Genomic DNA, 21,778 nt, shown 5'->3' on the forward strand with positions numbered 1-21,778 from the left:
TGATCCTTCTTCCTCGTCGTGTCCACTTACTGGGTTCCCCGGCCTTCGGAGTGGTTGTCACGCTCCTTAGGCCTGGTGCCCCTTCACGGCTTTCCTCTCCTGCTTCTCCCCACTCATCATTCTCAGTCCCCTCTTGGGCGTCCTCTTCCAGACCACTCTTCTCCTCACTGGTTCCGTGTCCTGTTCCCACCTGGGGATTCCTTTCTACTCCTCCCTGGGGACTCTCCCGATCTGCCACCGGGCTTTTCCTTCCGCTGGGTGTCCCTGTAGGGGTCGACACCCCCTGTGTCCTCTTCCCTTCCGCGGGCATGCATCTCGCCATGCGGTCCTGTGACCACACCTTTCCGTCACTGAGAAGTGCTGACCTTGAGTACGGTTCCAACACTTGGAAGGGGGGTGTGAACTTGCTGTCTCCTTTCTTCTTCTGGATGGGTAGCTTGACTCTTACCCATTCCCCTTTCTCCAGTGCGACTTCTTTTGTGCTGTGCTTCTTGTCATGGTGTTCGGTGTACACTGCCTGTGACTTCTCCAGGTTCTTGCGCACTACTGCTGGGGACCAATGGCTCTGCACCGTGAGACGTTTCCAGGCTACGTTGTCTTTTGTGAACGGCTCCCGCCCTCTTAGTACTCGGAATGGACTGTACCCCGTTGAAGTGGGGGTTATCCGATAGGCCCACATCAGCCGCTTCAACTCCTTCTCCCAGTTGTTTCCTTGACTGATCGCGGCTTGTACCGACCCCACGATCACCCTGTTGAACCTTTTCGCCGCGCCATTCCCGGCAGGGTGGTATATGGGGGTGTGTCGAACTGTGATGCCATTCCTGACCATGAAGGTTTCCCATTTGCTAGATGTAAATTGCGGGCCGTTGTCGCTCAGGATCCCTTAGGGGATACCTTCCCTTATGAAGACTTATGTCAAGAACTCCAGGATTGTCTCTGTTTCCGCGTTGTCCGCCACATGGACTTCCGGCCACTTTGAATAGCGATCCACCACTACAGTGATGTATTTCTGGATGTCGTTGGTATCCGTTATGGGTCCCAGTACATCAATGGAGATCTCTTCCCATGGATTCTCCGGGCAAGCATATCTGCCCAGGGGTGGCCTCAACATTATTTGAGTCTTGTCTGCGTTGCTGCATTGCTCACATCCTCTTACGTGGCGTTCTACTGCCATGTCCATCCCCGGCCACCAGTAGTCCTCCTTGGCTCTCCCCTTGGTCTTTCCTATACCTAAATGACCCTCATGGGTGATGGCCACTATGCGTTGTCTCAACGAGGTCGAAGGAACCACCTTGTTGCAGCGCAACAGGAACCATGGCTTGTCTCCTACGGACAGTTCTTCCCTTACTTCCCAATACTGTTTGAGCTCTTCTCCTAGCAATCTCTTCTCCGGCCATCCGTATGTTACGTAAGCTTTTATGGCACTCAGCTTCTCTTCCTTTCCGTATTCCTCTTCCCATTCTTGGGCACTGATTGCTCTTTCATGGTCTCCAGTGAATGCTACGGCATAGTCCTCCCATCCACCTTCATCTTGAACTTCCGAGGCCTCCTTGGACGCTGCTCTACTCAGGAAGTCCGCCACTTTGTTCTTGTGTCCTGGGAGATATTCTACATCATAGACGTAGTCTAGTAATCTGAGCGTCATCTTCGCGATTCGTGGCGTGGCATGCTCATGCCCGCATGACGTGAGGACCTTCACCAACGGCTTGTGGTCCGTGCGAAGCAGAAACCTTCCGCCCCACAGGAATTGCCAGAATCTCTCCATCACCCACACGGCCGCCAACATCTCCTTTTCGATGACGCTGAATTTGCTCTCGTTCGGGGCTAGCGCTCGTGACGCAAAACTAATCGTGGTTATCGCCCCATCTGCAGTCCTTTGCGTCAGCACAGCCCCCAGCCCGCGGTCACTGGCGTCCGTAGTCAACATGGTGGGAGCTTCAGGGTCATATCCGTAAATGGGCACCGCCTCGCTGATGTTCCTTTTCACTTCCTCGAATTCTCGTTGATGCTCTCCCGTCCATAGGAACGTGGATTTGTTTTTGAGGAGCGACCTCAAATGATGGGTCCTGGACGCGAAATGGGGGACAAATTTGCTATAAAACTCCGCCATCCCCAGAAAGGTCAGTACATCTTCTTTGTTCGACGGGGTGGGAGCTTCCTTGATTGCTGCGACGTTGGACGCTTTGGGTTCGATGCCGTGCCGGCTTGTCTCGTGCCCTAGGTATGTGACTGTGTTCAAGCCGAACTTGCATTTGTCCCATTGGGCAGTGAGCCCGTTCTGCTTCAGTACTGTCAGGACTTCCGCTAACCTCTTGTTATGCTCTTCTCAGGAGGCTCCCATTACCAAGATGTCATCCTGAAAGTATTGGATGCCTGTCTTCTTGTGGAACAGCTTGTGCATCAACTTTTGGAAGACTGCTGCTGCCGATGCGAGACCGAACGGCATCCTTAGGAACTTGTAGCACCCGAACGGCGTGATGAACGACGTCAGGTGGTTGCACGATCGGTGCAGAGCGATCTGGTGGTAGGCGGACGTCAAATCAACGGTGGAAAACCACTGCGCATCTTGGGTTTTTGCCAGCATCTCGTTGATCCTGGGGAGCGGGAACTTGTCCACCACAATGTTCTTGTTCAGTTCCCTTAGGTCGACACACAGCCTCACCTTCCGGTTGGGTTTCTGTGCCACTACTAAGGGGGACAACCATTCCGCGTTGTCGATCGCCTCTATCACGCCGTTGTCCTCCAACCTTTGTAGTTCTTCTTGCACTGCCACCCTTGTGCGGAATGGGATGTTGCGCACCTTGTGCGACACTGGCTGGGCTCCCGCTCTGAGTTGTATCTTGTGTGTGAACTTCGCCATGCGGCCAATGGAGTCCTTAAACACTTCTGGGAATTCATCCTTCCATCGCTGGGCCTCCGGGTCTTGCCCGTCGTCGGTCATAAGGACTTGCATATGCCCTCCTGGGTTCAGCTTTATGCCCAAGGCTCCTTGGTCTCTCCAGCCCAACACCGACGTTCCCTTCTCCGCCACGTACAGTTTCCCCTCACACGTACGTCCTCGGAATTCGAAGGTTAGCGGACAATACCCCACCATGGGTATGGGTTCCCCCGTGAACGTCACCGGGTGAATGTCAGTGGGCCTCAAGTAGTACGCTGTGCTTGGTGCGAAGTCTTCCTCCCATATCCTTCTTTGTACGATTGTGTATGGCGAACCTGAGTCCGCTACCATGGTGACTCTTATGCCTCCTATCATCATTTCACACTTGGGCTTCTTGTCCGCCGCGCTCTCTATGCCCAATACTTGTTCCTCTACTATCAGGATTTCATTGTCCTCTTCTTCTCTTTCTACGTCTTCTTCTTCTTCGCGCGCCCCTTGGGCTACGTACTTCACCTCTTGTCTCTGAGACTTCCTCCTGCACACTTTCTCGTAGTGGCCTATGAGTCCGCAATACGAGCATTTGGCGCCAAATGCCGGGCAACCCTTGTCGCTGGCTGCATGGTTGCCGCTGCCGCACCTGTAACAGGCCATCTTGTTCCATTGTCTTCGCCCTTGTGTTCTCGTCGTCCGGGCATTGAACTTTCTGTGGGTCCGTGTGCCCTGTTGCCACGCCGGTTGTTTGCTGTCTGGTGGTTTCCGGTCTTCTACCTTGTATACCGCCTGCTCCGGGTGGTGTTCGCGCTTGGCCGCGTCTGCGCACCTCCTGGTTAGTTCTGCTTTCTTCACAAGGGCTACGACGGTTTTCAGTGGTGCGTCTCCATTCGTCCACAGTTTTTCTTGGATGGCAGTGTTCACGGTGTGCATGATGATTTGGTCCCTTATTAGGTCCTCCTGCAGGGTACCGAACTTGCACGTTAGGGCCAGTTTCTGTAGGGCCGCCACGTATTCATCGACAGATTCTCCTTTATTCTGTTTCCGATGGTAGAAGTTATACCTGTCTATTGCCGTGCACACCACCGGGCGATAATGGGTGTCCAGGTCATCTAGCGCGTGTTGAAACACGTCGTCGCCTGCTGCCGTCCTGTCTTCCTTCACCAGGTCTTGGTACACTCGTTGCCCTGCTGGGCCCAAATGATGAAGGAGAATCTTCTTCCGCCGCGAGCTCGTGTACGGAGTGTCACCCTCCTCTTCCAGGGCTGCGAGGTAGTTGAGGAAATACCTTTTCCAGTCCTCCCACGGCATCTCGGGCTCCTCTTGTTTGGCCAAGAAAGGCACCGGGTTTGTTAAGGCGCACGTCTGAGAGGCCATCTTCTTCCCTCTGCCGGCGCGTCTACCTATCCGTGTGTGCGTGCCCAACGTCTCCTCCTCTCCGACGTCGCTGCTCCTCTCTTCTTTCCCCTGACTGGAGTCTCCACTCGCCGCGGGACTGCCGCTGATTTCCTCCAGGGTGCTGGTCAACGCCCGCCTGGCTATGTCCTGTGCCTCCTTACCCCTGTACTGGGTTGCTCCGATTTGCCCCGCGGGCCCTTCTCGCCTGTTCCAGTGGCTCGGCGCGCTTATCACGCTACTTTGGCGCCTTCGACGGCTGGCGCGTCCTCCGCCTCTCTGCCGTGCTCCTGCGTTGTGCCCGTGGTGGCTGCTGCTGGGTTCTATCGGTTCCAATGGGCTCGGGTCCAGGGTGTGTGTGCATCACCCTTCACCACCTCGTCGCCATTGTAATGATGTAGGTATTATTGTAATGAAGTAAGTATTTCAGCCCCTCACCGAAAGAACCACGCGTACACGAGGTTGTGATGTACTGCGTTTATTCCTTACACAGGAGCACCGGAGCGGAGCTCTGTCCTCGTTGAATTCGGCGCTCATACTCGCCGGGAAATGGCCGCCGCCGGACGTCTCCATTGACATTGAGATTGTGAAAATATATGCAGATCATCGTTGTTTTATTAAAAACTTTTAATTTAAAAAAAGAAAATTGTAAAAACAAACGAAGACACACAGTGGGTCAGTAGAAACCACTCGTCGCCATAAAGCGGCGCTGGAGTCGGTAAATTGTAGTAAAAGAGGTTTAATTTATAAACCAATAAAAGACCCACTGCTGCATCAGAAATAAACGTCCAGTTACCACCAACTCCAACCGCTTCTATATCTCCCGTTCCAACCCATGCCAGTACCACATTCTTAATGACATATATCCATTCCATAGAACAAGAGGGAACCATGGTAACATGTGAAATACTATTGAAGAACTACAACATGAATAAACTTTATTGAGACCTAGTGATGTAAACACACCACAAGGACCCGGTCCACTTAAAACCATGAACTTACGAGAGGGAGGTGAAGAGGATCGGTGGCAAAATCATAAGGGCTGCTCGAAAGACGTCGACATTATTCTTCACTGCTGTTGAGGGTCGTCACATTGGGTCGTGAAAGACAACACGGCAATGAGGACATGTACAAAATGGAGAACCCCAACATTCTTTACCGTGTAAGGTTCAGTAACGCAGTCTGACGCATGTCACTATGACGCAGCAAATCCACTTCACACTGCACCGCAGCGTAGACGCATTGCATCATCACGGGAGGTCACGCCAAATGACCGCGCACGCCCGTGGCCATCTTGCTTGCAACGATCTGCGCACCACGATCGTGTTTGGAGGATCCGATCGAGCTCCGCTGATGGGTGCCAGGTTTTTAAAGGAAGAATCTCATTAGTTGCTGAAATCCATACCAGAGGTGACAGACACCATCAGTGTTTCAATGGAACTGTACATTTAATGCCAATTTGTTTTAATATTATTGCTATTTATTTGGGGGGAAAACGGTAACGTGGCAAGCTTTCAACATTGTTCCAACAAATGTGTTGCTATCAGTACTATCTTTCAGCACTATCTTTCAGCACCCTCTCCACCATGTGTGTTGTACGAAGGTTCGTCCTCACTCTACCTCAGGTGTTTTTTCCGGCTAGGTGAGAGTTGCATGAAAGGGTCAGAGTGGAAGGCCTAGTTATTAAATTATTTCTAGACAACTGAAGATGCTGATAATGCACCAGACCAAAAGAAAAAACTGTTTTGAACTTTGTAGATCCTGCAGGTTTAATTAATGGCCAGACCAACAGGGCGAGTGAAATTCAGAATTGTCTTGGATGACATTTCATCAACCGTATGCAGTAATGTCCAGTTAATTTTTCCCAAGGAAAATTTTCAGGGCTGAAACTATGAATGACTTGCTGCACTAAAAAAACTAGCCATTAGTTGCAAATTTGATAATTTGAATGCACTGACAGCCCTCAACATTTTGAACAGGTGCATCATTGAGGCTGGGATTGAACAGTGTCTGGTTGTACACTCAAATCATTTTGAATAGTTTGGCACCTGTGTCTGTCTAGAACATGGCTACTCACAAACATTCCCCCTCTCCACCCCGGGGGCCACAAAGTACTGTTTGGCTTCCCGAGGGCCGCACCAATGCCAGCAGGGGAGGATCGCGGTGTTTGAAATTGGTCGTAGGGGTACGCAAAGCAGATGCATGATAAAGATAAGTTGTCTAGAAAACATTCTTTGCTTGTTTACCTCTTAGTTTAGCTAACCTGCAAATAAAGTATGCCAATTTCACAGCTTCCTAAATGTTCCTGCTCTGTCAATTGAACAACAGCCCGGTGCTGCTGTTCAAACGGGGGCTGCAATTAAAGGTCAGGAGGGCCGCATGTGGCCCCAGGGCTGCACTTTGAGTATCCCTGATCTAGAACGTTGTTAATTAGCCTGGCTACCCCAAATATTAATGACCTGTAATGGGTACTTCTCAAAACGTGGAAAACAAAAAACTTCATCAGCAGGGCCTCTAATTTGATGTTGCCCAGTTGTCAGTCACAGTTTGTTTTCACCAGTGTAATTTTCAAAAATGATAATTCAACATTCAATCTGGTAATAAGGAACATAAAAACACAGCAGGTTTCACGTTTATTTACTTATGCTCAGCTAATTAAAAATTGCAAATTGCTGAAACATATAAAACAAATACAACTAGGTGTAGTGCCTGACCATAACATAGCATTCCGTTCAATAAAGTTTTTTTTGTTACAAATAGAGCTCACATATGAAATTACGTGATTGCAATAAAAAGAAAATGTCAGTTACTGCCGTAGTACTGGTTGTGAGGCAATACAATTTCATCATTAAAAAATAAATTCATTCTGCATGCTGTCAGTATATTGCCAAAGTCACCTTTATAATATTAATATGTGATGCTAGTAGCTGGTTTCAGATAATAAGTCTAAATTTTGGGTTAGTAAAAAAGCGTGTTTGATTAAAATCTCAGTTTGCCATTGCACCTGTTGTGTGACTTTAAGTGTTGAAGCATCAAAAAGTAAGCACATTCCCCGTTGACACGATTTTATCCAGGAACTTCTTAAGATTTTGATGTGAACTGCTGGTATCTAGCTCCTAACCTTCAGCTGATAGTGTGCGCTTTTGGTGAGCGCTTGTGTTTACCAGTGTTTCCTGCATTTGTGCTCAATCAAGAGTGCAAGTGAAAGATGACAGTTTGCATGCAACAGCACTTAAAAGTGAAGATGCAAATTAAAAAGAGGATAGTGAGTAACAATTTATGTCCCAGGAGTAACTGGTAAAGTGAGGGCTCTTTACATTTTGTCAGCTTTACTCAAGAATTTGACCAGGCCACAAATAGCTTGAGGATGAGAATCGTTGAGCAGGAAATAGACTGCTGCTGGAATAGTTTGGGACCCTTGTTTAATCCATACTTGATGGAGAAACATCCTGCGGTCGTCGATTAGGGCTGGGCTGACAAAGAGAAAATGAGATGAGCTTTTCCAAGATTGACCACATAGCCAACACCTGTTGGACGCTGGCCACGTTGACCATGGTAGTAAGAGATCCAGTGATGTGAAGTTTCCCATCCTGATGAGCAATACTTTATTTTAAAATGCATCGCAAAAGTGTCTGTGAGATATTTTTGAATCTCTCTTTTGTTGTAGCTTCTCGGTATAAGATGAGCATGCTTTCGGGCCATAAGGATCTTGCGATCTTGCACAAATGATTCTTTTTGAATTGCTAAGTTTAAGACCTTTTTAACATTTTGGTGTGGGAGGTTTTGGATCCAGAGAGCAGTGGCTGTTTTAAGTTTCAGTGCCTCATGAAATGCACAGTCCAAGCATTTTGAGAGACTAGATAGTTTATTTCAGATACCTCATGCCAAATTAGATATTTCAGCGTTCCTGCTTTGGCCGCACGCGTGGCATGTAAGCATTTGAGAATACAGGCCTTTTGTGCCAGGACTTGATCGCATAACATAAATTCCAATCTGATCTGGGTGGTGGCAGAATGGTTTGGAAGTTTAGATAATGCTCTAAACACTTAACTCTGGCATATGTTCGGAAAAGAGCTCAGTTTCTTAGGGAAGGCTTCCGAGCCGTATGCCAGTGTGGGAGTCCGTTTGGCTTTTACTATCTTCAGCAAAAGTTCTAACATGGGTGCTTGATGTGTTTGAAAATGGTTTGAAATGCAAATTGTAACGATGCAGCCTTTGGTTTAAGAGAGTTCTCGTGGGTTCAGTACCCTCCCATATCGTCTAGCCAGCATCCAAGGTACTTATATGTGGAGGCTCTGGACAGTCGATGGTTGATGAAGTACCATGTTCCGAGTACATTTATTTTCCATCAAAAGATCACCACGTTGGTCTTCTTGAAATTTACTGTCATGCTGTTTGTGGTGCTGGGTGCAAATAAGACGTTGATCAGCCTTTGCAGGGCTCGAAGAATCCACTCGCCCGCTCGCATTTGTGAGCCAGATTTAATAAGGGCGAGCTATTTTTAGGTCCTACGCGCCCTTTCTGGCGAGTAGGAAGAGAAACTGCCTTTTTACCTCTGTCTCTGAAAGCGGAGCAAATGTGACAAGATAGCAAGATTTAAAGGCATTTTTATTGCTCAAAAACTGAATGAGCAATAAAAATGCCTTTAAATCTTGTTAACTTGTCACATTTGCTCACAGAGGTCAAGTGCATTACAGTTAGGTGGAGTATTTTTTTAAAGTTATTAGACCTGCAGGTCCAGTAACATTTTTTTAGATTTTTGTGAGCCCTGCTTTGTAGCCCCCTTGCGGTTTGGCTCAAGAGAACAACATCTTTAACCCAAAGAAGGGAAGTGATGTTACAGTGACCCAGTTTGGGCGCGTTACTGATGACCACGTCCAGGGCGGGGAAGAAGTCCCTCATCAATAAGTTAAAGAGGCTGGCACTAAAACACACCCTTGTTTGACTCCTTGCTCTATCCTGATCTTAGTGGAGACTGTTAAATTAATGTCAAATTTGACTCTGTCCCATGTTTTTGCATAGAGCAATTTGATGCCTCGGAGCAGCGGTTTGAGAATGCCTCTGTTTTTGAGTTTCGACCAGAGAAGATCCCATTGGACATGATCAAAGGCCTTTTTGTAATCTACAAAACAGCTGTAAAGAAGTTGTTTTTTCCGCATCTGATTGCTTCTATGTTATCCGTGGTGCCCAACAAGGGCCTAAATACAGTTTGGTTAAGTGAGATCAGGTGTTTTGAGCTTGCCCATGCTTCTAGGTCTTTCAGTAATAGGCAAGCAAAGTCTTTATCTTCAACGTCTAGGTGAGTGATGAGACGCTAGTTCTCAGGAAACATTACTGGGCCTTTTTTATGAATGGGGTGCAGGATTGATCCTTGTCTAGAGGGAGGGACAGTGTCTCTAATGAGACAGGTTCTAAACAGCCTTTCCAACAGGTGTGACCAGAATTCGATATCTAGTGAGGCGGGGATACCGTTTGGTCTGGGTGAACCATCGGCTCTGCTTTTTTTGATTAAGGTGGCCATATTTTTAGCCTTGATGGTTAATGCTAGATGGTGCATTTGATCTTTAACATTCTCCGAGATTCTTTGAGTTTGGCCAGTTATGGAGTACAAATCTTGAATGTTTGGGCGTTTAGATTTAGTTTGGTACAGAGGTGCTAATATGGTGAAACCAACTGTCTGCAGCAACGTTATTTCCTTTGTGTCAAGGAGAAGCCCTTTCATTGTTTGGTCGATTTAGTATAATCCAGAAGGCTTTAGAATTTTTTGTTCGGCAAGCCAAGAATAACTATAGTTGTAATGCTTCCTCGTGCCTCTTTTTTGCTTGCCAGATGGAACGTTTGTATAGCCCACGAAAGTTAATAATTTCTTCTGGAGAGACAGTGTTTGATACAGTTTTTAACAGTCTGATCTTCTTTTGTAAGGTGTTTTGTAAGCCATGGCAGCGTTAAACTGATATGGGGGGGAGCGTCAAGATGGCGGTCGCACATTAGGTGTGCTCCAGACCCCTTCTGTCATCCGCTCGGCCATCCGCAGCCATCGAGACCGTCTGGCACCCTGCATCGCTTACCTGGATGCCGGGGGGCCTCTGAACCCTTGTGTCCCACTGGGCGCTGTGGTTGGAATGGGGCGAGCTGCTCTGGCCTTCCGTCTGATGGAGCGGACGCTGTAGGATTGCGGCTGCAGCCGCGCAGGGACTCGGCTCATTACTGGTCTGTGGTCCGTGACCGGCCCTGCTAACCTGTGGCGGGAGCTCTCCAGGGGGCCTAGGAGGTGGGCTCTCCTCCACCTGGACCGGACTGCTGTTCCCCCCCGAGTGCACCTCCGGCTCCGAGCCTACTGCCGCACATAGCCGGAGGGATATGGTGGAGGTCCGGCGCCGCTGGTCTGGTTGGCTCTCCTGAGGCAAGACCGCGGTGGCTGAGGCATCGCGGCCCCGCGAGCTGCTCCCTTGCCCGCGGGCCACCTGCAACGCGCCTGTGAATCCGGCTGATCCTCCTGCGGACCGCGGCCCGGCCTGCTGAATCCGGTGCTGCTGGACCCATCCTAAGGTGCGGAGTTCCGCCGGGGAGCCTCTGCTTGCCAGGCCTGGCCGTGTCGGCGCAGCGGGCGCCCAGCGGTGTTGAGAGTGTGGGGACGAGGGGGTCCCCTTGTGCCATGGTCTCCTGCTGATTCTGCTGATGCCTCGGGTCCAGGCTAGATGTGGCCTGCTGGGGGGTGATTCCCTGTCGCTCGTGGGGCCCAGGTCCGTGCTGGTTGGTGGGTCTGCTGGCGGCGGCGTGCTCCAACGGCCCCATTGAGACCCGGACGGGGGTCGGTGGTGTGGTGGGCCTACACCTGCTAGGATGCTGGATGCGGAGGCGGCCCGTTGAATACACTGCGGCCCACAGGATCATCACCAGTGCTGCAGTCTGTCGCCGGTGGGGCTGCCTCCTGGACGAGGCGTTCTCCAGTTGCCTCAGGGCCCCAGAGGGACGTCGCTGGTGCCACGGGCCTCCGTTGGAATTCATGTGGGGAAGGCCTGTCTGTGCTCCTGCTGTGTCCTGTGCCTGGGGCCGCCACTGTGAGCTCCGCCAGACATCATCCGCTTGAGGGTGCCCTCCAGTGAACCGACCTGCAGGTAAGGAGTGGGGGGTGCGGTGGTGTCTAGTCTTGGGGCGTGGGCTCGGCTGTCTACCGGGCAGCAGGTGGGGTGAGGGGCCCCTGATTTGGATAGCTCCTCTTCCCCACCCCACCCCTTCCCCCACTCCTGGCGAGCCATCTAAGACTTCCAGGTAGTGGTGGTGACAGTGGAGACTGGTGGGCCTTTCCTCTCGGCCGCCATTCCGGGTGGCGGTGTTCTTCTGAGGGAGGTGAAGGACGGTCTGGCGGACTCCTGGAGGCCTTGGCTTTGGTCACGGGACTTGAGGGACTTCCAATCTCTTCCTTGGGCCGCCAGCATACTCCTGGGGACAACTGCCCGCCTCGACCTCCAGTCAGGGATCCACTGCCCTTCTTGGATTTCTCCGTCGGCTGTGAGTTTGCCCTGGCGGACCGCTCTGTGTCCCTGACGGTGGGGGACTAGCACACGGCCCTTGTCCACGACGCTTGTTCTTTCTCTCCCTTTGAGGGCTGCTGAGTGCAGCGGCTTGGGCCGTCCCGGGTCTTCGCGCCAGCTGCTCTTACCTCACGGCTCCCTGGCCCGCAGCTGGTGCTTTGTCATCTTTTTACTGTGGGGGCCGGTTGAGGGGTCTTTGAGGAGCCCGCGCCTCCCTGGGGCCGATCATGGGTAGATCAGACAGATCGGCGAAGGTCCCCGCCACCCAGACAAAGATGGACCGCTTTACCTCCCCGGACGTGGGGGCGACTGGGGGGGCAGCTGGGCAGGGGGCTCCACCGTCCGCGGACCTGGCCACCATCCTTCAGGCCATCCATGCTTCCCAGACCTCAGTGGAGGGCAAAATCGCAGAAGGGAGAGTGGACATGACTCTCATCAGGCAGGACCTCCGTAACGCGAATGCCCGGATTAAAGAGACTGAGACCAGGATCTCCACTGTGGAGGACGACGTGCAGCAACTCAAGGGGCAGGTGGCCCGTCTTCAGTCCCACACTCAGGAGTTGCATCTTCGGGCGGAGGATGCCAAAAACAGGGCCCGATGCAACAACCTCCGTCTGGTGGGTTTCCCGGAGGGAGTGGAACAGGGTCGCACGGTGGATTTCCTGGAGAAGTGGCTGCGGTCCTGGGTCCCCGGGGATTCCCTATCCCCTTGGTTCGCAATTGAGCGGGCTCACCGGTCCCTGGCCCCCAAACCAAAGCCGGGTGCTCCTCCCCGCCCCATCGTAATGCGGGTTCTTAATTTCAAAGACCGGGATGCCATCCTGTCCAAAGCCCGCAAGCAGCAGTGGCTCCTCCATGAAAATTGTATTATCGTGATCTTTCCCGATTACACCCGCGAGGTCCAGGGCCAGCGTTGCTCTTTTGGAGAAGTCAAACAAAAGCTGAGGGCACTTAACATTCAGTATCGGCTCCTCTTTCCAGCCCACTTGCGAGTGGTGTTCGCAAACAAGACACTGTTCTTCGATAGCCCGACAGAGGCTTGGACCTGGGCAACGGAGGCGCGCCCTCTGCGGGCTGGAGAGTGCGCCCCGGACCGGGGGGGAGCGGAGGGAGGACTTGGCCGTCCCGCTCCCTCTGCTCAGCAGCATCCGTGTAATCGATCCCACAGGCGCCACGACTAGAGGCTGGCCCGTTCGGCTTCCCCGCTGGGACACTCGCAGCATTCAATCCTGCGCGCAGAGGGAGCACGGTCTGGGAGGCGCTCTGGTTCCTCCGGCCGACTGGATGGCGGAGGTGCCTCGCCCCGGTCTCCTGTGATTGACCTCCCGGACACGGACCTCTCATGTAGCCCGGAGACAGCGCCCTTGCCCAGAACAGTTCCTAAATCTCCGATGGTTTCGTAAATATGCATCCGTACATAAGGAGGGGTCCTCCACGCTTCCCCTGTCCCAAGCGTTTTAGTTTGGTTGTTCACCCTGTGAATTTGGGTATTGTTCTAATGGGAGGTCGACAGATGCTTCTGTTCCTGAAGTGTAGGGTGGGGGTATGGGAAGAGGTTGGGAAGGTTTGTTCCCATACGTTATGTTTTTTGCAGTTTTTGGTTTCAGCTACCACCGAAAGACACAAACTACTAATGGGAGGGAGGGGAAAGCCCCCGCAATGAGGGTATGCACGCACTGCTGCGGGCTCCCAAGCACATATGCACACCCACGTCAATACGCACGTCCTAGACCAGGTACCACCTATCATGACCGATAACACTCCACCTAGGGCTTCCCTGCAGGTGCTGTCGTGGAACGTCAATGGCCTGTTGGACCGGCACAAACGCACGGCGGTCCTAAGGTACGCCTGACATCCTCATGCTCCAGGAAACGCACCTCTTAGGGAACTGCTGCCCCTTTTTAGCTCGCTATGGGTACGATAGAGTTTGGCATTCAGGTTTCTCCAGGGGCTCGCGAGGGGTGGCCATCATCCTTAGGCGCTCCCTGCCCTTCGTCTTCTCCCAAGTGATGCATGATCCTCAGGGCTCATATGTGACAGTTTGCGGATCGCTGGCTGGCCTCACCCTCACTCTCATGTCTGTATATGCCCCCCCTCCATGCTTGCGTCCACACTCGCACGCACTGCTGCCCTGCTGAATAATGCGCCCACCAGCAACATGGTGATTGCGGGTGACTTTAATGCAGTTCTAACACCGGCCCTCAACACCACAGGTCCTCCCTCTGCTGCCCGAAAGGCAAGCGCGAAACAGCTGCAGAACTGGTCTGAATCCCTGGGACTCTGCGATGCATGGCGCACATAGCACCCCCGCAGCACCCAAATCACACATACCTCCGTGGCCCACCACACTCAAGCACGTATCAATGCGATCTTTGTCCCCGTGCCCGAATGCACTAAGGTTCTAGACTTCCGGATTTTGCCTAGAGGCATTTCCGACCACTCTCCAATACTCCTTAGCACAGGGCCCCCCCCCCTCCCTCGGCCCGCCAAACATGGAGGTTGAATGCTTGGTTTCTCCAGGACAAAGAATTTAAGAAGGAGGTGGGGAAGGAACTTCAACACTACCTCGCTACTAATGAAGGTTCCGTGGCCTCCCTGGGCACCCTATGGGAAGCGGGGAAGGCGACTATAGGGAGGTTGCTAAAGGGAAGCTTAAGAGCCAGAGGCAATCACAGGTGCAGGAGATTTCCTCCAAGAAGGCGCAGGTGCTCCGCTTGGAACGGCTACTATGCACATCAGAGGATGCTGCCCAAGCAGGACAACTTGCCCACATTCGACAGCTGTCCCTGGACGCGGCTAAGCTCCTCTGGAGGTCCTCGGTGGCTAGAGTTTACGGTTGGGGGGACAAGAATGGCACGATCCTGCACAGGTTGGCCATATATCTCAGGGTGAATCGTATTATCCGGGAGGTGGTTGATGAAGCTAGAGTGGTGTAGCGTGCTCCCGTGGCAATGGCCAACACCTTTGCTGCCTACTATCGTAGGCTGTACACGGCGCTCGCCCCTGAGCTGCCCATCTCAGCTCTCCTTGAGCGAGGTAGGGTGCATCTCCCTAGGTTGGATAGGGCTGCTCAGAAAGATTTGGAGCACACTATCTCGCTGAAGGAAATAGAAGAGGCGATCACCCTGGCCTCCCCGTGTAAGACCCAGGGCCCAGTTGGCCATTATGCGGCATAGCGGGAAACCCTGGCGCCCCGCCTGGTCAACCTATTTCACAAGGCTGTGGAGAGAGGTTCCTTTCCACGGGAAACGGATATTGCCACCATCGTGGTCCTCCCGAAATCCCAGCCGCCCTCCAGTAGATGTGCAGATTACCGTCCCATCTCCCTCCTTAATACTGAAATTAAGTTGTATGCCTCCATTCTGGACCAGCGATTGAAACCCTACTTAAAATCACTGGTACATCCAGACCAATGTGAGTTCATGCCTCAGCGCAGGACCCGCCACTGCCTCCGGAGGCTGCAGCTGGCTCTTGCTCAGCGGCACCTGCTTATCCCTTACTTAGCGCTCCTGTCCATAGACTTTGAAAAAGCTTTTGATTCGGTGGACTGAGCGTACCTACAGGATGTGTTGGCCGAGATGGGGTTTGGGCCCCACTTCCGCTCCTTGGTTCGTGTCCTGTACACTCACCCAAGAGCGCGGGTGCTGGTTAACGGGCAGAGGCCTTCCCCATCGCCAGGGGCACTAGGCAGGTGTGTCCTTTGTCTCCTTTGCTATTTGCCCTGGCGATGGAGCCCTTGGCTTCCCTGGTGTGGGCTGAGGATCGTCTCCGCGGATGGGAGTGGCCCAACACTGAAGCGGACAAGATCGCATTGTACGCCAACGACGTCCTGATCCTCCTGGCAGACCCAGCCTCTTCTGGGCCACACTGCCACCAGATTTTGCACTCTTTCGAGCAGGCCTCAGGGTTGCGGCTAAATCCCGGGAAATCGGTTCTGGTCCCCCTGCACCTTCATAGGGAGTGTTTTGATTGGCAGTCCACCATACCACTTCGGCGTCAATCCTTTAAATACTTAGGGATATGGATTACCCTCCTTCTCGAACTGGGCTGGTCCCTCAACGTGGCGCCGTTGGTCCGGAGGGCCAAGGAGGATCGCCATAAATGGAAGGCGCTGCCTTTAAACCCCCTGGGGAGGGTGGCCCTGTTTAAAATGATGATCCTCCCCAGATTCCTTTACGTCCTACAGAACACCCCTTTCTGTTTCCCCAGGACTTGGTTCCGGGAGCTAGACAGTCTAATTACCAAATTTCTCTGGAAGGGAGGAAGGGCTCGCGTGACTCTGTCTGTTTGCCGGATTCCCTCCTATGATGGGGGTATAGGGATGAAGCACTTTTACCTGTATTTCTTGGCGGTACGCCTCTTGGTAGTCCACGACTGGTTCAATGAGGGCTGGTCTGACCCAGCCTACAGGCTTGAACTGAGCGAACTTGGTCTAGTTAACATACAGGCCATGATGTACGGGGGGCCCATTTCATCCCGAATGCCTGTCGTGACGCGCTCCGTGCTATTAGCCTGGCGGGCCTCACTGAGACACACTGGATGGACAGGTAGGCTGACCCAGTGTACTCCCCTCTGGCATGGGGCTTGGCTCCGGGAGGTTAGTGGACTACAGGGGTTGAAAACTTGGGACATTATTGGCGTCTCGCAGCTTGGGGACGTATGGGCTAGGGGTCATATGCTGTCCTTCCAGGAGCTCCAAACCCGCTACTCCCTACATTCGTCCCAATTCTATAAATATTTGCAACTGAGACACGCCCTCCGTATGCACATTGCGGACGACACAAGGCTCCCCGAATATAACCCCTCTGAGGCTCAGACGATGATGGGCGACTTGGGTAAGGGAGGGGTCTCCCGCATTTACCGCACCCTAGTTAATAACACCCCCGTCTCATTAGATAAGCTGAGGGCTCAATGGATGGGCTCCCTTGATGAGGTGGATTGGCGTGATGCCCTCATGGCCCCTAGAACAGTTACCGTCTCTGCCAAACTCAAGCTGATTCTGCTCTACTACCTACATGCTGCATATCTCACTCCCCTCTGCCTCTATCAAGCGGGCTTACGCCCAGAGGCGGCATGCACGCGATTCTCTCATGCCCTGGCTGACTTTCTCTATATGGTTTGGTTGTGCCCCCACCTGGAGCACTTCTGGGGATCTATTGAGGTGGAGCTAACAGATGTATTGGGCTGGGAGGTTCCTCATGACCCACGTCGCTCATTGTTGGGGATCACGGATGGGCTGGATGGGTCCAGAAACGAAAAGGTATTCTTTAATACTGCTATGATGGTGGCCAAGCGGGACATAGCGGCGGCCTGAAAAAGCCCAGATCCACCCGACCTGGGGGGGGGGGGTGGGGTGGCGCAGAGGGGTGGACAGGTGCGCGACCCAGGAGAAGACTCTTTACATGGCCAAGGGTTGCACCAAGAAATATCGTAGAGTGTGGGGGAAGTGGCTGGGAGGGTCCAGGTTGACCCGGTCCCCTCTTCTGGATGTGCACGTACTATAGGGGTCATGATGGTGGGTTGCACTGCTTTTAAGAATGAATTCAAACCAATGATTTCCGTGTATTTGCTGATTTGTTGTATGTGTTTATGTGTAAAATGGGTATAATGGGCTGGCTGGTCCATTATACCCATTAGCGACCATTTAAGGTACGCAGATACATGCCCTCTAGAACGGCTAGCAGAGACTGTCCTGTGGAGTGAGTTCCTTGAGTTGGATTGATCTGCAGGGCAGGGATATTAGCCACTGTGAGTTCGCTAATGCGGTAGAAGGATTTCTGACAGGATTATCCAATACATTTAGGTTAAAATAGCCAGTCAACAGTAGATAGTCGTTTGAATAAGTTAGTCTAATATTAGCGGTTGGGAGCACCAAAGCTTTGATGTTTTGGTTTTTTTCCCAGGCTGCTAAGGGATCTTGGTTCCAATTTTTGATTACGGCACATAGACAGTTGTGGTGGTTAGTGGCGTAGATGGGGGTCTCTTCTTCGCGCCATGGTTCCTGAATGTATATGATATAGTGTGATGTTAAAGAAGATTTTGCATCTGGGTCTATTAGAGTGTTTTCATGCCCCGCCATATTCCAGGACAATAGACTCATGGGTTTGCACTCTCTCTTCTTATTGAAGGTTAAGGGTGCATGCCTTTTGTGGTTGTCATTTTGTCAAGTATCCTGCCAAAGTGGCAGCCAACCAGCCCCAGTCTTCTTACTGATTTTCCAGCGCCGCTGGGATGGATTTGCAGAGTCTTCCTTCTGGTGCTTTGGTGGAAATGATCAACCCTTGTTTAAGGTTGGTCGCAGTTGAATGAAGAGGACCTACTGCGTTTCTAAGAAATGTTGAAGTGTATGGCCTTTGTTGCCACTTACTACGGTTATTATCATTTGCTGGTCCGCAAGCAGCCTGTTTTGCAAGGTGTTCTGGGTCTTGCTGGGAGAGAGCACAAGGATATTGGACCTTCACAGGCAGTGTAGTCAAAACATTCCTCTAGAAGAGTGCGATTTTCATATATGGTTTTGGCTGCTAAAATAGTAGTCCAAGTCATGACAGTTGCTTCCTTTTGGGGGAGTAAGATTGATGGGGTGAACTGGATACTCTCGATTTCTGTGGAGTTTAAGTGTCGAAGTTTAGGGTGAGAAGCTAGGAGTCTGATTATATTCCCTCTATTAAGAATGTCGTTTGGTCCTTGGGAGATATATTCCGGTTGCAAGATTGTTGTTAGAGTGACGGTTGGTAGTAATAAATGGATTTCGGTTGGGGCCATGGTTATATTGATAAAGGTGTTATTGAAATCAGCTGTTGCATGCTTGTTGCCCCATTGTAATGTGGTTTGCTTGAGTGTCGATGCGAGCTTTCGGGCAGGCTGGTTTCCCAGAGGGCTTATCCTGTTTAGAGCTTGGCTAGATTTATTTCACAGGGTAAGGGCAGCCTGGACCTCGTCATGCGCTGGGGCTCCTGGAGTGGGAGGTCTTGTGAAATGGTGGAAGTTTGAGCTATGATCTCTGTGGTGTCCAAAGGGTGTTTTTTTAACCGTAAATTGAAATGAGGTTAATTTGGTGGGCTGCTCAATGATATTTTCAGTGTCCTACCTTGTGAGATCTTAGGTGTATCAGCCATTTGGATGAACTCCCTACTTGAGGAGGAGAAAAAGCTCTTTAACTTGGCAGCGTAGTCTGCCACCTTCTGAATTTTGTCCTGTTTTTTATTTTGTTTTCTTAGGCGTTATCCCTTTTGCTTAGTTAGTTGATCGCGGGGGAACTGGAGGCGCTTCTGGTTACATTTCCTGCCGTGCTTGATGATTTGAGTACTGGAATTGCTTTTTGACTTACATCTGCATTTGTATGGTGTTTCAGTATATCATCGCTAATTGGAGAGTTTGGGCACAATGGTGCAGGATGAACTTCTACTTTAAGGTCTAGCATGTTATTCAAGGGGTGTTGGTATCAACGTTTGTCTCGATTGTGCTGGGCATAAATGATTTGTTTGTGTCGTAGGCAGTTTAGGACTAGGCTGAGCGACCTTATGCTTGTCAATCAGTTTAACTTCCTGGAGTAGATCACTGAATATTGCTGGTAGGGCAAATAATTTGTCTAACAAGATTGCACAGACACAGTCTTGAGAATTGTGTTTACTGATGCTCGATGGTGTATTGCTAGAGTTTTGGTGCTGAATATCAAACTGCCAACCCCGGTGTTCAGACACTCAAAGCTGTGGTGTACAGATGATGTATACTGAGCTAGTGCCTCTAACAGGGAGATTTGAATGTTAAATTTGCTTGATTGCTATTTCAGTGCTCTGACTGTAGCTTCTAAGGTGCTTAACAGTTGTTGCCAGGCCCTTATGTTGATAGGTGAATTTAAACTGCCATTTTGGGTTGGCGATTCAACGCAAAAGCCGTTGATAAATGATTGTTTGTGCGAGAGAGGAAGACTAGAAAGGCGGAATTGGAATCATTCTCAGGAGAAACTGGTGACTCCATGATGGGGGGATTTAGGTTTACGAAACCGACTGCAGTTTGTTGTAAACAGAGTCTTTAAGATTGCGAGAAAGGGGGTTCAGATGATGAAGTGACCTCGCGCGTAACCACTTCCATGCACGTTTTTTGGGCTTTGAGAGGCGTTGTGTCTGCACTTAATTTCAGGGGTGACTGATACCTGAACAATTAGGTGGACACTTTGTGCTTGCGTTTGAGAAATTGGGGAGAATCTGGGCAGTTGCTGCTCTGTTCATTCGTTCGAGGTTGCTTGGCAGAAATGGGGAAAGGGTTGCAGATCTTGTACGTTTGGAATGTTTATTATATGAGTCTGACTGTCATGTTGTATTGGTGACTTGATTAGTAGTAGCTTTTACCGCATTGCCAAGTTGTGGGATCATCGATGGTTGAAGAATGCGAAGTACTTCTCTGACCTAGATGGATAAAGAATGACACTTTCATCTTTCATGTAGTTGAATTTTGATATCCTGTTTTTCTGGAGACAAAAATGCTAGATGCTTGCCCTGTGAGCAGTGATACCAATGGTTTAGCTTTTAATAGTGAGGGAGAATTAGCTTTTCGGGGTTTGACTTCCAACTTCGAGTGTCTTTGAGACACGGTTTAGAGTGCATTGGCTCTTCTTTTTGCGCTTTGGGAGTTGGGGGTTCCTCTTGTTCTGCCCGACCACACTATTTTGGGAGGGATATATGGGTACTTTTTTCGCTCTCCCTGGGTTAGGGATGCTTGTTGGCTTCCCTCACTGAGTCTGTGATAGGTGATGAAGCACTTTTTACACTTTGTTGCAGTTGCAGTGCCTAGTTAGCGGAAGGGTTAGACTTCTGCAGGGATAATCGCAGTTGCTCCATGGCTAAGGGCTATATAGCCTTATGTCTTGGCCAGGTGACAAATGACATCATCATATATAAAAGAACAATGATACGGAGGAATTATTATGTTGTTAGGTCTTGCCTAAGCCAGCGGATGCGCTGCGAGACATTTAGTAAGTGGGTTTTGAAAGTGCTACCACAGGCTTTTTCTGGCCTCAAGCTTGCGGTTACGCGCGAGTGCACCCGCAATCTGTCTTTCCTCCGTTACGGGTCATTAAGTGCATTGTGAACACTTTCGCGGCCGCATCACTTTCACGGCCGCGCGGCCAATGCTTGTTAGAATGCCTTTCCTGTGCTTTGTTTTGTATTCAGCAGCCATTGCGCATCCGTATGCCCACAGCAAAGCTGCATTTTCTTGACACCCACTCTGCTTGCTTTTCTTGGTGCGCGCGCCTGCTCGCTAACTCCCATTCACAGAACTTGGCTCGCGCAGGCGGCTTCGACGACATCTTGAGAATGTGAGTCTGTGCCACAGGGGTTGGAGCTGAGGTTACACATTTGTGTGAGAGTGGGAGCGGTTCATTTAGTCGCAGGCCAGTATTCGGCAGGTGAGAGGCCAAAGCAATGGCAACAACTCTATGCTACAACCTCTGGGGTTCGGAAATACTTCACATGGCTGAATTATACATGTTCATTACCCGTGCACAATTATTCATGTTTTTTTTATTTCCCATAATTGGTATGCAGTCAATGCAGAGTTATGTATGGTTTCAGACTGTGACTTTCATCTTTGCAGAAATCGCACGGTTGGTTCGCTGGTCTTGTTGGCTAACCCCAACACTACAACACATATAAATAATCACCCCTGGTTGGATTTGTTCAAACCATGGCAGGACACCGAGTTCACACACATTCAACAGAGTACCTGCATTACTTCTCAACATTGTGAAGCAGCGCATCACTGTGGACAGCATTAGAAATGGTGGCAAAGTTATAGTTAGCAAAGTCAAAGACGCGCTCATGCTCGTCTCATGTGAATTCACACTGCTTTTCATGCATATCTTACGACCCACTCCTCCTGGTCATTTTGTTTGCCAATCAAAACATGCTAGAATGGAGACAGCCCTGCTCATTGTTGCATGCCTGGGAAGTGTCTATAAGTGTGCAAATATTTTAATTTT

The 21,778-nt window shown here is 50.8% G+C and overlaps 1 long non-coding RNA gene across 3 annotated transcripts in view; it reads left to right on the forward strand.

Annotated features, from left to right (window-relative positions):
- Positions 1 to 5,537: 5,537 nt before the first annotated feature.
- Positions 5,538 to 21,778, forward strand: part of LOC146858284 (uncharacterized) — a 261,641-nt gene continuing 245,400 nt past the window's right edge. For all 3 annotated transcript variants that reach the window (XR_014979671.1, XR_014979672.1, XR_014979673.1), the window contains exon 1: positions 5,538 to 5,674. This is a non-coding gene — a long non-coding RNA (uncharacterized LOC146858284). The remainder of the gene's footprint in view (positions 5,675 to 21,778) is intronic.

This window comes from Triturus cristatus, chromosome 3_2, assembly GCF_964204655.1.
Source record: "Triturus cristatus chromosome 3_2, aTriCri1.1, whole genome shotgun sequence".
Taxonomy (NCBI): domain Eukaryota; kingdom Metazoa; phylum Chordata; class Amphibia; order Caudata; family Salamandridae; genus Triturus; species Triturus cristatus.